The following is a 17,148-nucleotide window of genomic DNA, read 5'->3' on the forward strand; positions in this document are numbered from 1 at the left end:
AAATTTCCCAATAATTTTACTAATATTTTTTTTTGTCTTTTTAAGCATACCGCGTGGGTTATACGTTACATTTATCAGACCGAACAATACGTCCGTTGGTCAACGTAAAATAGAAATAAATTGGAAGGTCGATTGTTTAAATATATATATATATATATATATATATATATATTTTGAACTTTGATTTTGTTTGACATATGTATTGTTTGACACAATTTACTTGTTAACGGATTGTCCGATTTAGAAATTTCGGTTGGCCTTTACTCGATTCCCGATATATTAATCTTTACTGGATATTTATCAATATATCCATATTTTTGAAAATGTTAATGTTCATTTTTAGATTTATTCTGATGTGGATAAAATTAAAATAAACACTTGTTACGTAACATCTTTATATTTCTTTATTTTATATATATATATATATATATATTTGTTTCTTGTATAATTTACTTTACTTTTTTATATTCAAATAAGGAAACATTTTATGTATTAAAATAAAATGAAAAGTATTTTATTAATTATAAAATAAATAAATAAAAAATTGAGAATAAAAAAAGTGAAGAAGAAATCATGTTGAAGGTAAAGTAAAGTAAATAAGAGAATTTTAAAGGTCAACTCTGTTACGATTTAAATTTCGGATAACGTAAGCTCAGAACGAATTGATGCACCGAATAGCCACGTATAAATACTCGACTTGAGGTCAATCGGTTGACATCACTTGTATACAAACTGGACCTTCACAACAGATACTCCATTCGATCTTGAATCCGGTGCCCCTCAAGGTTTCATTAGCCCTAAGGTTATTTTAACAGATCCTGGTTTCCCACACTTAATACTATAATCTACCAGTTACATTAATTCATCAGTATTTGATATATCTAGTCCTATACACTAATAGCAATTGTAATAATAGTAAAACGAAAAAAAAACCATGATCTGTTATTCAGTTATATTTGTAATAAGCTTTCATTTCAACATGAGTTTGCTAATCAGTTAGATAGGCCTATTTTTCATTATAATATTGTATATGAATTACTTAGTCATAGTGTAACACATCCTGGTCTGACTACTTAACGATTAAAATCACGATTCACCTGTCTTTTTTTTTACACTTAAAACAACAACAAAAATATATGTATATATATATATATATATATATATATATATATAGACTATATACTACATACAAATAATTGCACAATATATAAAATATTACGAGGATTATATTTCAAAAAAAAAAAAGGGAAAACAGTAGTCAATATTTTCCATCTTAAAAGGTCAAAATAAAAGTCTATATTTATATGTAACTTAAAATCACGTTAAATTTAAATTACCGTATATTTTTAGATATACAAGAAGCAGATGCAACATATTAATTATAAATTTATGTAAATAAATTTAAATGTTAAATATTCCTTGAATCTATTTTAGTTTAACTACAACAATAATGATTTTTTGTTTAAAATGTCTTTATACATACATCTAGAACCTTATAATATTGTATCATTTTTATTATTACTATTATATAACAATAATAATAACGGATATATTTAAATGACTCTATTAGTATTTATTAAGATAGTGAATTGTGTTATATTTCCTATGAATATTTTAATAGCTAATTATTATTTCTTTTTATATCTTTACACAAAACAAAACAAACAAAAATCGGAATGAAAGTTATGTATTTTTCTTTTTTTGATGTATAAATTTTATTTAAAATTCACGAACGTCGGGTTATTTTAATTCACAAAATATTTATTTATTTATTTTTTTTATTGTTGAATTATATCACCATTGAAGTTTACAAAGAAGCTTATACATTGGAATATGAAGATTCAGTATAAATTTTTTCGATTACCTCCGTTATTAGTTGAGCAGTAAGATTCAGAGAGTAATTCTCGTATTTTTTCATGTAGTAGTATTTTAAGAGGTTGATTAAATCACGTTTATAAGAGTTAAATATATACTTACCGCCGATGTAAAAACATTACTTTACGCTTTTCATTTATAACAATTTCGAGAACGATCCATAGAAGAATTCATGCTGGTAAAAAGGTATCCTACCGTACCAACGGGCTTGTGTTTGTGGGTCTGTGTGTGTGTCCGTTCCCCTTACCTTAGCATCGGAATGTACCGATCACTAGCGGAAAATCCCGATTCGTTGGTACATCTCGTGGTGGTCAGGTGTATACTTGTTGGGGCCGGACCCTGACTAGGAAATAGGAACGGGGAGGGTAGCCCTCCTGAGAGAGGCATTATGGCAACCAGAAACGGGGTTCGTGATGTTTCAATGACTCAGGAGGGTTGGGTCATTTACACTCATACATATCATCCTTATTCATCCTCTGAAGAATTATCTAAACGGTAGTTACCGGAGGCTAAACAGAAAAAAGAAAGAAAAGAAGAAGAAAGGAGGGGTTGGGTCGATGTAGCCAGCTACGGCCTACAAAATAGAAGCTTCCCTGAATGCTGGAAGGAAGCAAGAACAGTCTTCCTCCCAAAGGCAGGACAAATTCAAGAGAACACAGCATATAGACCGATTACGCTCATAAATAATATGGGAAAAGTAGTTGAAAGGTTGTTAGAAAATAGAGTTAGAGAGGAAATAGAGGAAAACAATGTCTACATCCGGAACAATACGGATTTAGAAAGGGACGGTCCACGGTGACCGCAGTCGAGAAGGTAAAAAACTGGGCATTAAATTGCAGAAGCGGTACATGGAGGACTAGAAAAATCCCCATGATCATAATGCTTGATGTTAGAAACGCATTTGGTACGGTCCCCTGGACAGCCATCATTGAGGCGCTTCAAGCCATGCAAATAAGTAAATACTTAGTAAATCAGAAAAATCAATATCTGCAAAATAGGTTCATAGAGGTCAAAACCCTAGAAAGGAAAGCCATATTTCAGGTATTCGGAGGGGTGCCGCAGGGATCTGTCCTTGGCCCAACCTTATGGAATGTTTTCTATGATAAAATCTTCAGGCTGAACTATCCCGAAGGGGTATTGATAGTAGGATACGCGGATGATATCGCAATATTAGTAGAAGACAGAGATATTAATGAACTGGAGAATAAGGCAAACCAAGCGCTTAGAACCATAAATGGATGGAGGATAACAAATTAGAAATAGCTCCTAATAAATCCTGTTGCCTGGTCCTCTCGGGTAGAAGACCATTAAGAAGTGTGAATCTAAATATCAGAGGACAGAGAATTGATGAAGTAAAAGAAACAAAATACTTGGGGGTACTTCTGGACAAACGTTTAAGGTTCAGCAAGCATATTGATATGATTTGTGGGAGAGTTACTCCTGCTGTAAAGGGATTAAGAGGATTATTTCAAAACCACGGCACACCTAAAATGGTTATTGGAAGATTGATAACCGCGGCTATCACTTCGGCGGTACTGTATGCGGCTCCCATATGGGGGGCGGCAATGAACATACAGCGAAATAAAAAGAAGTTGAGAAGTGTCCATAGACTGGCATTGCTGCGTGTAGCTGCTAGTTACTGTACGGTATCGTATTACGCGCTGTGCGTACTGACCGGGGTCCCACCCATAGACCTTCAGATAAAAGCCAGAACCCTCAGACACAGCGGTATGTCGAAGGAAGAGATAGAAGGGATTATAGAACAAGAATGGCAAGAAGAGTGGGCAGGGTCCAGAGTGGGAGAATGGACCAGACGCCTAATCCCTAATATTAAAACCTGGAATAACAATAGACTCGGAGATGTCAATTTTTACATGACACAGTTACTGTCGGGGCACGGCTCTTTCGGTCAGTATCTGTATAGGATCGGGAAGAGAGCCATCCCGCAGTCCATCTATTGTCCAGAGAACGACGATGCCGAACATACGTTGTTCATATGTCCAAGATGGGCCGTTAACAGAGGTCAAATAGTAATTAATGGTCTTACACCAGAAAATCTCATAAACTGGTTGGGGTACAACAATGAGAACTGGAATGGTTCCACAGGTTCGCCGGGGAGGTCCTGCGAGCCAAAGAGGATGAAGACAGAAGAATGGTAGTATAAACAGTAGGGTAGGGCGGACAGTCACTCCATGGAGGGCCTGTACGCCTTGGTGTGCGGGTACCTGAGAAGGGGGTGAACTCCAGGGGAGTTTGAGTTTGGGTTAAAATAAAAGACCAAGTCCCGGTCGGCGGGGTCGTCCCTACGAGAGCCTAGGCTCTTTGTGGGGTCGGCGCTGTCGATTAGAGGCCAAAGGCGTAAAGACCGAGACCCGGTTCCCTGCTGAGGCGCTGGGGGACGGCATAGCCGGACCTTGGCTCTAAAGCGGGGGATTAGAGGCAGGCAATGTAAAACAAAAGATCCGAGACCGGGGAGGCCAACCTGCCGTGCCGGACGTATAGCCGGCGGGTGGGGGACGCCTCCTTTGAGAGTAAAAGGACACTCTCCCCGACTGAGTATACTTAATTGGATATCCGGTCGGGGAGAGTAGAGAAAAAAAAAAAAAAGGAGGGGTTGGGTCAACCAGCTCACCACTGTTTGCACCGGGTGGGCTAGTCTACAGCTACATCACTTAGGGCCGACCGAGACTACGTCTTTTATGCGGTTACCGGTGCCCCTAAGTGGTTAAAATTGGTGGTTAAATAAAAAGATATATACTTGTTATATTATTATATATCGATACACCGCATATATATATGTATATTAATTCTATATATTGTTTTATTTATGGATTATTTTTCTTCATAAAATGATGAAGTGTAACCAAAAAGTAGGCACGGGAATGTACCGATCACTAACGGAAAATCCCGATTAGTTAGTATCAATCCCTAGATTTAAATTTCTAACTTAACTACCGTTATATCAATTTCATCATTTAAAAAAAAAATATTTTTACGCAAGAAGTAATCAATTTTGGTAACACCTAATAATCCAATTCCGAATCGCCGCCCACCAGGACAACCCGCCCGGAGAGCCTAACTGCGGAGGGCGTGCCTACGATACACCTCTGGAGCTTGTGTTGTAGTAATTTAGATTTATTCTAAAACCAACTCATAAATAAACAAGCAAAAATTTAGATAATGTGTTTTATTTGCTCTGTAGAAAGTTCTGATTTGGAAATCTGGACATTAATTTTAACGGGACATTTATCGATACTTCAATTTGATCTAAAGTTATAACGTAAGAAGAATACTGTATAGAGAGTGAGATGAATTAGTAAAAATGTGGAATTTAAGGTGGCTAATACGAAAAGAGAATATAGTAAGATTCATCCCTGAGAACGGATGTCGAAACGTCCAAGAGTATTGATGAAAAGAAAATATAAAATCAATGAAAGTGAAATATACTTCGGAGAAGATAAATCAAGATGATTAACAATTTAGATAAAATGGAAGTTAGAGAATGGAAATCAAAAATAATGGATAAATACGAAAGGAAGTCGATTGTATTTGAGGCCAAGGATCTTCACGGACTATAGAGTTATATAGAACAAGAAGGAAGGGGAGGAGGTAAAAATAATCATAAAAAGTAGATTAATGATTCCTGAGATAATTGACATTTAATTGAATACTTTATTATCCACAATTTTGGAATGTAGGTGAAATTATTATTTTTTTTGTAGCGAGCATTATCTGTACACAATATAATATATATAAATGTATGTTTGTACAGGTGAGATTCACTTAGAATGTAACTTTTAGGACTTTTAGAACAACTTTACTGATTTACACTTTTAGGACATGTTTTACTGATGAAAATAAAGAAAGTTCATATAGTCATAGGTACGGAAACACTTTGTTAGCGAGTGTCAGCTGATGAATAATGTCGCCCTGATCTCTGTGTCTTCGTTAAAATTAAGCCACATTGTAATCATTGAGACCCAAATTAAGTGATAAATTTAATGGTTTTATAAGAAAACTGACCTACAAATAGGAAAAAAATAGGTGTCAGAACTGTATTTTTTGAAAACTCCGGGCTAAGAGACCAAACATCAGTGTCGAAAAATATAAAAGTTTCAACTTATAGAGAATTTTTTCTGTGTAAAATGTTATGAATAAAGCGTACAAAAACTAAATAGAAACGTAAGAATTTCTAATTTTATTAAAAATAATATATACCAAAATATGGTAGATTTTAAGTACGTATTAAACAAAACAAATTATATAAATAGTTAAGAAAAGTAACCAATCAGAATTAAAAATAGAAAGATCAAATAAAATAGTATATCAATAAAATATTTATTATACATCTTTAAAGTTGATTAAAATTTAATTTCATGTAAATTTCTTTTGCAATATTTATTTTCTAGTCGGCAATACTAACAGCTGATTCCAACAATTAATTTTGTTTTGCATTTGAACATCCGACCCCGTACGGGCAGACACTAGTCTTATGACGATCCCGGTTTCCACCCTAAGCTCTCTTATGTGCTTTACCGGAGGTCGTCTTTTGGACTTTCTAAATTTGACAATACAATACAGTGTATTGTTCTCTGTCAGGATGCCACCTATGCAAATGCCTCGGCAAACATTTCCATCAGTGTATTTACACAACTAACTACCGCTTTCGTATGGCCTCTTCTAACCACGAATACCTACCATAACTTACATTTATCAACTACCAAATTAACCGATTCGCGGAAGCGCTATCACTGCGTCGCCCTCTAATACTGAAGGTTTCACACAAAACCTCTTCCTACATCTCTCAGACTATGCACTAAGATTATTGCTTGATCGAGTCTTTAAACACTTAAAATATTGTCCTCATACCTTCTTTCTTTTTCCTGTTTAGCCTCCGGTAACTACCGTTTAGATAATTCTTCAGAGGATGAATGAGGATGATATGTATGAGTGTAAATGAAGTGTAGTCTTGTACATTCTCAGTTCGACCATTCCTGAGATGTGTGGTTAATTGAAACCCAACCACCAAAGAACACCGGTATCCACGATCTAGTATTCAAATCCGTGTAAAAATAACTGGCTGTACTAGGACTTGAACGCTGTAACTCTCGACTTCCAAATCAGCTGATTTGGGAAGACGCGTTAACCACTAGACCAACCCGGTGGGTTATTGTCCTCATACCTATAAAACAAGTGTTGAACGCAACAACAACAATTTTGTCTTACAATTCAATTAACTCAGAGTCCTCTTGGTTTACTTAAAAATCAAGAATCATAAATTCATCAAAATCTAGAAAAATCAAGATTCATAAATTTAATAAGCCTCTAATGAAATCATACGCTATCTCTCTCTGCCCTGGTCTGTTTTTGGGAGCGAGGTGAATGCCTACACCCTTCCACACTGCAGCTCTATTTGAGTTTTCCATCCATCTCATCCTAACAGCGAATATCTCAGCTAATTAGGGTTCGGTGCCAAAACGCCTATCTTGGCGAAGTAAGCACTTGGTCGTGCCCTTACCCAAGATTGTTATTCTATTTATTCATCTATTATAGTAGCCTCAGACCTTCTCAGTCATCCTCTGCAGGACTAAGAATCTATGGAACTCAGCAACTATGTTTCCATTTACTTTCGGGTTTACAATTAATTCTCACCTTAAAACCCAGAATTGATCCTCGCAAGCTCTCTAACTAATTTGGTACGTTCAGCTTTGTACTTGGGGTAAACATGAAAGACATAGCGCATATCATCAATGCACCTGCACTCCGGACACAAGCCTTAGTTAATGAAACTAAATCGGGTCAACCAATCTCGAAAAGTGCCATTTCCAGAAAGAAACTGTGCAATATGACGGTTCAGGGAAATCCAACTAACTACCTACATTCTTCTCACGTGAGGAAAAGTAGCATGCGTGTAACGGCCATCGGACGATACAGCTCACCTGACTTCCCATAAATGGAAACCTTGGTCGTCTTTTATGCGCCAAGAGGTGGTTGGTCTACCTTTAGCATCATAACGTAATTGGCACTCAGTCGTAAGGATATCAATGGGGTTAATACCATACATTACAAGGACCGCCTCTCAAGAGATAGTCCTATAGGCACCACGCAGATAGAAATAACCATTAAAATAAATGAATGTAATAGCGCTTATATGTTTTTAACTAATAATGGATTAGAAATTTTCCAATGAACAATAATACGCAGACATTATTTTTATTTATGAATCCGGCAATGAAACTGCACGAGCTGTACAATGAGAATGTCATCAAAGATTTCCAAATAGGAGAATTGTAGGCCACAAAATATTTGCTTCGGTATTTCGGTGCTTACGCACCACTGGGTCATTGATGTCTTCTTTATATACTGATGAAGGGCAAATAAAACATCCTGTCGCGGAGAAAAAACATAATTCAGCTCATCGATCGTATTTCTAGCCATTTTTTGTATTTTTATTCGTTTTTTTATACAAAACTGAAGAAAAAGATTTTTGCTTTCAGAGCTTTGTCCATAACCTATATTAACGGTGTAACTATATTTAGTAGTATAAATGATTAAAATTTCGGTATTACTCAAAGTTTTTAATGCGTAGATATATACATATGTAGAAATGTAGAAGTTCTGCCTGAGATATGAGAAGTAGTGACTACTGACCCTCTTAGTGGTACAGTGGAGCGGATAATATACTGTGATAGGATGTCGTAGGTAGTTCGTCGGTCTAGCAGTTCACCCTCATCCTGCGCCTTAACTGAACTTTCTAAACTTTGATAATTAATCATGTCCGTTATTTCTTAACGTCACCAATGGGCATCCTCCTCTTTACAAATAGAACATTTTGTAATAACTCGCTCAAAAAGTAGTATTTAATAATAAAAATAAATAAATAAAAAACAGGTAAAACAGTTAAATTTGCCCGCTTGTTAAAACTTTTTGTTTAAACTACTCGTTTAGAATACATTTTATCAAATATTTAAATGAATGAAATTGGAAACATTTCCAATGAAATTTTTTTTAACATCAAACAGAAATTCGTTTCCTTCACTTTATTGTTATACATTATAGGGCAATTACAGAAATTGCCCTATACTAGTATACTAGTGAATAAATTTTAATAAAAATATCAGGATATAAGAAGTAAGAAAAAATAAATTTGTAAAGATTTTCAAATGTCTAATACCTGCAGAAATGTCGGATGTACAGAACAATTTTGAAAGAACATTCAATACGTAAAACATTTTTATTCTTCCTGATGTATACGTTCCAATCTGTTCAACTAGTTAAAATAAACAAGACCCACCGGGTTGGTCTAGTTGTGAACGCGTCTTCTCAAATCAGCTCATTTGGAAGTCGAAAGTTCCAGCGTTCAAGTCCTAGTAAAGTCAGTTATTTTTACTCGGATTTGAATAATAGGTCGTGGATACCGGTGTTCTTTGGTGGTTGGGTTTCAATTAACCACACATCTCAGGAATGGTCGAACTGAGAACGTACAAGACTACACTTCATTTACACTCATACATATCATTCTCATTCATCCTCTGAAGTATTATCTGAACGATAGTTACCGGAGGCTAAACAGGAAAAGAAAGTAAGTTAAAATAAACAAAACCCCATCACGGCCCAATAGATGAGGATATGAATGACATGTAAATGAGGTATAGTCTTTTACAGCCTCAGGCCAACCATTCCTGAGACGTGTGGTTAATTGAATCCCAACTAAGAAAGTACCGGGTTCGATTCCCGGTCAGGCATGGAATTTTCACACACGCTACAAATCATTCATCTCATCCTCTGAAGCTATACTTAACGATGTTCCCGGAGGTTAAATAAAGAAACAAAAACTAAAAAAGTACACCTATTCTAAAAAGTACATTCTAGTATTCTTTTTCCTGTTTAGCCTCCGGGAATTACCGTTCAGATAATACTTCAGAGGATGAATGAGGATGATATGTATGAGAATAAATGAAGTTGTAGTCTTGTATAGTCTTAGTTCGACCATTCCTGAGATGTGTGGTTAATTGAAACCCAACCAGCAAAAACCACCGGTAATCGAAGATCTAGTATTCAAATCCGTATAAAAGAAACCGCCTTTACTAGGACTTGAACGCTGGAACTCTCTACTTCCAAATCAGCTGATTTGGAAAGACGCGTTCCCACTAGACCAATCCGGTGGGTTACATTCTAGTATTCAAATTCGTATAAAAGCACCTAACTTTTACTAGCATTAGTAGCATTAGTTAAGCATTAGAACAGCCCGGTCGGAATATTACATAAAATAAGTAAAAACCTTTTTAAAAGCGTGTACCCGCAAATGCATTATTTTCCATCCTTCTATATAATGCATTTTTAATAGAAATTAACATCGCAAGATTCTATTTTTAATGGAATATTTGAACATTTCATTAAAATTTGTTACAGTTTTCGAAATCAATATTCTAAATGGAAAAAAGAAAATTAATTATGTTAATTTAAACCATTGCTATTAATTAACCATGTTATTTTTTTTAATTTTTAGTATTTCATTAATGATATTCTTTTAAATAGTGGTTGAAATCTTACAGATTTTTTTCTGTAAATCTGGATATACCATTTGTTAAAATCCTACTTCAGCTAATAGAATTATCATTGAAGTTGTTGAAGAGTAAACATTCTGATAAATAAATAGAAAATAAAAATCAGGGATTTAGGAAAATATTGTGCCATTTCACGGTTTCTTCCGCTATGTGATTAACAATAAGAGTGTATTTTTCCAATTTAAATTGAAAAGGGATTATAATTTAAATTTTTACCTGAAAATAAAATTTCATTCATTCATTACTAATCTAACATGATATTTTTTAATAAATGTATAAAATAAAATTAAGTTCATATCAAATACAAGTCCTGAGGCAAATTCTTTGCACCATTTACGTGTCCATTTAATTCTATCTAAATAAATTTACTAAAAATTTATAATGATTTGTAAAACTACAATTTTTAGTTCTACCCTTTTTTTGATCGTGATTATTCGTAAAATGTTTTAATTCTATTTTATGATACTCCATCAATATGAGTTTTTAATTTTTTTTTTTTTTATAAGCTAAAAAGCATGTGCGTGTAAAATTTACATTATCGCCAGATTGATTCTATGAAATTATTTTTTATAATTTTGTTATGGAAGTTTTCTCTATGATACTAGTTACCAACTTTATAATTGTTTGTAAAAAGGTAATTTTTGTGTTAAAAAATACATAGAAATTTACGTTCATAAAAACGTTTGTACAGCAATTTTGACATTTGTAAAATCTTCTTCTTCTTTGTCATTACAACCTAATGTGAACCCTAGCTTATATCAAAAACCTCTCCGACGTTCCCTATTCATCGACTTCACGAAACCTTCCATCCTTCCAAAATCATCAAGAACATCATCCATTCATGTTATTATCGGGCGACCTCTCCTTCTCTAACTACCTGTCCTTTTAATATTTTATTAGCTATTTTCTCCGCTACTTTCTTCGTAAGCACATTCCATGTAGCCTACTGCTTCCTGTTCTATTCCTGATTTTTTTCGCCGCACATAATTCTTGCCCATATTCTGAATAAGGCAGTTCATTCCGAGGCTGGTTTATTGGTTTTGTAACGAGTAACATTTTACTTGATCGACTTGTAGACTCCACCTTAACCCTACATCCAGGAGAACCAGGTTATTCTTTATACGTATTTTCTTCTCTATTCTTTGGAGAGCCGACTCCTAACGGCAGTAATCCTGATTTATTTTCTCAGTACTCTGTACATCTAGTGAGTATTTCCCAATCCGCCAACTGATAAAGCACCCGATGAGAGATCAGAAACTCCATGCGGGATCTGTAAAATTAAGTTATAATACTCTGAGAATTGCAAAACAAAATCCCGAGAAGAGTAATTTTTTCTTCATAAGGAGAAAATAGATTTCCTTTTAATACAAAATAATATTGAAAATTACGTTAGCTTGTGCAAAAAAAAAATTGTTTTCGTGTCTTTTATTCTGATTCGTCCAAGATTGAATTCCGAGAAGGTTTGGATATTTTTTCTAAAAAAATTAAGTTTCTTAATTAAGATATACCGGTAATTTAATTATGATTAAAAATTAATTAAAAAAAAGTTTCATTTCTTATCATAAAAAGAGGGTAAGGTGGGGTAGGCCAGTAGTTACCGGAGAAAGAATAAATAAAAAATTATTTTTTTTATCTTAACACCAGTAATTAATTAACAATTTTTTTTTTATTGGGTTACCCATCGAATATTAATTAGATTTTGCTTCTTTAGTAAAAAATCATACTCAATAAAATTTCATTGAAATCTTGTTTCAGATTTTTAGAACAATCAAATTAACCGACAGTAGAATATTAGGATTCTAGTAGAACCTAAGACTGAAAATTTTTCGTCGTTTGGTCAGTAATACACACTTGAAGGAAAATATAAATTTCATGTCGTGGTCCTGTGTGCACATATCACATACGCACGCGCAAATATTAATTTATATGACAAAACGTTACATCAATTAGGCTTATCGTAGCAAGTTCACGAAAACAAATATTTTCAAGGATTAATCGTGATTCATTTGACTTCTCAGATAATATGTTTCACAAGGAAGTAAAATATATAGTCTTGGAATATCAAAAAGTCAATTGTAATTAACTCGAATAGCGACATGATTTTATTATTTATAGAAGGTTAATGTTATAAATTATTTCAGCGGCTGTTTTAGTTCCAATTAAAAAAAAAATTACGGAGGTTAGTACTCATTTTTATTGTGAATAAATTATTTAATTTATTCACAGAAAACCTCGTTACTGTAAGATTATCGTTTGGTTTCGGTATTCGGGGTGAATTATAGAAAAAACAAAAAAAAATTAAAATAACCTTTTTTTATGAAAAGTTTTGAAATTTTCAGCTTAGTCCAGTGTAATGTAATATGAATATTTAACATTTAGAAAGCATTTAATACAACTTTATGGATCTGAAATTAAGCGAGATAAAAGCTACACAAACTTTCGATGGAATTTTTTATTGATATTTTCCGGGACGTTTGGTATTAAAGATAAATTTAAAATCTCAGGAATGCATCGTATTTTAGTAGATTGTTTAGTAATTAAATAGATAATGTTTTTTATTTGATCCTGGGAAAGTATATTTACCGTTTAAGAAATAGCTTTCCTTCTAACTTTTTTTTATTTATGTATATTTTTTAGTCCTGTACGACTATGATTTTTATTTCAAAACTCTGTACGTACGTATATAGCGTCAAGTAGTAAAACTATAAATTTATATTGATAAGAGTGCAGTACATGTTCTGTTTACGCTGTGCTAAATTGAATCATACAGTAAGTAGTAAAGTCACTTTTACTATACGTATACAATTAAGTATTGTATTACATCACATTATCAAATTGTAATTATATAAGACAGTCTATCAAAATTATTAGAAAAATAAGCTTATTTATTATTTAAACCCCATTTTTGTGTTATACGAAAATATAATATTTTACTTAATTGAATAATAATAAATTGTAACGTTATTACTTCATAAAATTATAATTATAGTAACGAATATTAAGTTTTATGTCATTCAACAATTAAAAACAAATGCAATAATAAAAAGCGTGCATTTAAAAACTGAATAAATCGAATGATTATCTATTACATGATGGTTGTAAAAATAAACTATAAATATTTTGTACAAATAATCTAATTCGAGAAGACTGAATATTATTGGTATTATACACAAAAAAAAAGAATCCTGGTAGATGTCTACTAATGAGAAATTATTGTACTCATCAAATTTATTTAAAGAAAATGGTTCACTATTCAGCCATATAGTGCTTGTATCGTGTCTATTATTTTGGTTCGTACCTTTACAATGGTTATTCTTACAATTATTAAATCTGGCTTTTGGAAGATTGAAGGAATTATTTTGTTCATTGAAAATATATATCGCTAAAGAAGTATTATGGATATTTTTATTTACATTTTACGTTTTTTCAGGACAAAGTACTATTTTAAAAAGTATAGGAACATTTTTTTAACTTTTGCAAATAAATAGGGAATTAAAATAAACATATCTTCGTTCAGTTAAGAAAATAAATAAATAAGAAATGTAAAAATGGTTTAAAATATACTTTTAAGAAGCAAGAATAAATAAATGTTAAAACTTTATTGAAGAGTCAGGAAAACTTTAAAATTATTTTTTTTTTATTATAACGACACAGCAACTTTACAATCTGTTCAGCAAGATAATTAAACAATAAGTAAATAAGATGCATTTGCTAAAGACCCTGCGACTTGTGACTTAATAACGAAATAGAAGAACATTCAGTACAGCCAGACCTTAAAGTCACATAATTGTAACGACAAGGTAAAACAAGAATATTGTTCTTCACCAATCTTGAAAAATCATACATCGTGTTATCTAATAAATTGACCGCCAAATAATTCGGGTGCCGATCCAAACGATTTTGATACCGTAGACTGACCAGAGAGATTTCCTGCCGAATAGTTTGCATAAGGCTCTTACTTATGTACCAGGATATGTTGAGCATTTTCCGCAGTGTTTTTGTTCAAGTATGTCAGCAGCGTTCAAGTATGTCAATACTTTATAATACAGTTGCACGCTGTATCTTACAATTCAAGCCGCTAAGTCCAAACAGGTATCATAACAGATTTATAAATCAATAATTTACTTTCTGTTGAAAACCGAGATCTATCTCCTATCAGCCAGTACATGTGTTTAAATTTGAGATTCAAGTGTTTTCGCTTGAATCTCAAGTAAGTCTACTATCAAGATGAAAACCCAAAATTTACAATCTTGAGATCTCGGAATAGGAAATAATCTTATTACTTTTTTTTTAAGCATTAAATTGAATGAGCTGTTCATAAAACGTTTAGTTTAGTTTGCACGTGTGATCGTATTTATCTCATAAAAAGTATATTTATATATTTTTTTCTATTATTATTTAACTACGATGTTATATTTCTGTTTTAATATTGTAACTATTATTATAATTTTTTTACGATAATTACAGATATAAATATAATTATAATGTTTCTATTTTATCTTTTTGTGTCTTAATGTTTGCGTTCGTAAAGGAACTCGGTATTATCAGATACATGCTGGTATGTAAGTATAGGCTCTATAATATTATATTGGTATATTTATGTGGTATTTATACCTCATTATTTAATTGAAAATACAGTTATTAATGTATGTTTAATTTATTTTAAACATTGTTCTCTCCAGTTTTATGTATTATAAATAACCTGATAATAAGCTTAATTCAAGGACGGTGCATTCCTTTACCCTTTTATACATTTATAAAGTACTTATGAAATAATAATAATAATGATAAATGTAGCTGTAAATATAAAATATATTTCTATTTTTTTCTCACGAATAAATTATTATTTTGTTTATTCTTCTAAGTATCCTGATATAGAAGTTTCCAGGATCAAAATGTATATCAAAGGACAGCTCAAAATAAAAAAAACTTAACTCTGATACAATACGAGGCTTTATCATTACTCCGATTGTACTTTTCCACCATTTTATCAGCTTACTGCCTCGTTACAAATTAGAAACACTATCACAGTTTGGGAGTAAATCTTTATCATATTAAGGTCGGTCAATCCTGAATCAGTGTCGCCAACTCTACTAAAATAGTTAAGCATAATATATTTATAGCAAATGAGTACTTCTTCAAAGTAAAATATTTTTATACGATTTAAACCTTCAGGTTTGATTAAATAAAAAAAAGAATAAATGAAGGTAGAAGGGCTAAGATTAAAGTGAATGAAACTTCTTAAAATCTAAAAATATTTAATTGAAATTTTATCCTTGATTTTCTCTTTTGAAAATAAATAAAAACGTCAAATAGTTGAGATAAATTGAAGCATTGTAAAAATTTTAATAAACTTTTGTACTTAATAAAAACTGTCTAATTATAATCCATTGGAGTACAAAGTTTTTGAGTACAGATAATTTCTTTTATTTACGTTATCTGATACAATCTTTTAAGTGTTTGTGATATATGTAAAGGTTCCGAGCTACATATACACTAATAAGATTTGCTTTCTATGATAGTAATGATTTTTGCTATATTGTCAAACTGAAGATTTCCCTTGTAGAAATGAACGTTTGCACTTCAACGGGCTTGCACATTGATCGTCTGGCAAATTCTTTAAATAAGGCAGTGAGAAATAAATTTATTTTTAAATTTCGTTAGTAAGCCCGTGCTAGACTTACTGAGGAGAGTAAGTAGTACCTCTTTCTGTCGTGAAATAATGCCTTTTATAGAAATATATATATAAATATCTCTAATCTATTTCCAGTTCAGTATATTTATTTAGTTCCTCCTGGCTACAGGCAATTATTCTGGCATGTAATAACAGTTTGTTAAAATGTATATTTTTATTTTTAACTAGAATTTTATTACAGCTAATGTAAAGATATCGTTGTAATTAAGCGATATAGATATGTTATGGAGATTCAAACATAGTCTAGTTAAATAGAAATATTTATTTCATATTACATTTCGTTTAAGAAATAAATTTACTGTTATTTTTGTAGAATTATCTATGGAATTATAAAGACTGAAAAAAGAAAGGTTATGGTTTCGTTACAGTTATTTAAATGATTTAAAACTGTAATGCAATGCAAACTTGTCCATCGCCAAAACGGTATCAGGTATTTACCTTATCGCATATAAATTGTGTAGTCGAGTAGCACGGTGAATGGTGCCCTGAAATCAATTTCGAATTGGGCGTGTGGCGATTAAAAAAGGTAAGTTGACAACGTGGGAACGGCGATCATTAGTAAACACGCGAGAGCGTGTGCGCTTGTTGTGTTGTTTTCGCTCATCGGTTCACTCGTTCGCTAGTCGATCTGCTCTGCTCTGGTACCCTCCGTGAAAAGTGAAACGGCATCGCACTCCGTTCGCTTCTCGCTCCTTATGTACGTTGATATCAGGCCAAGGCCTGTGATGAGCTAATCGGCCTTCATTATTCGTTCGGTTATCCACTCTTAGCGACTGAACTGTTTTCTGTTTCATTCAGTATGCGTAAATCATTCTGGAATGTATAAGAAATTATTATATTTCTTTCTGCTCGGTGTATTGTAAAATTAATATAAAAACTGGTTTTATAAGTAGCAGTTTAAATGTTACATATATTATTCCAGTAATATAAATTATTGTATAGTACACGTTTTATGAAAACACATCACTACATATAAAAGTGACACATTTAGAGTATTGTTAAGTCTAATTT

This window comes from Lycorma delicatula, chromosome 6, assembly GCF_047948215.1.
Source record: "Lycorma delicatula isolate Av1 chromosome 6, ASM4794821v1, whole genome shotgun sequence".
NCBI lineage: Eukaryota > Metazoa > Arthropoda > Insecta > Hemiptera > Fulgoridae > Lycorma > Lycorma delicatula.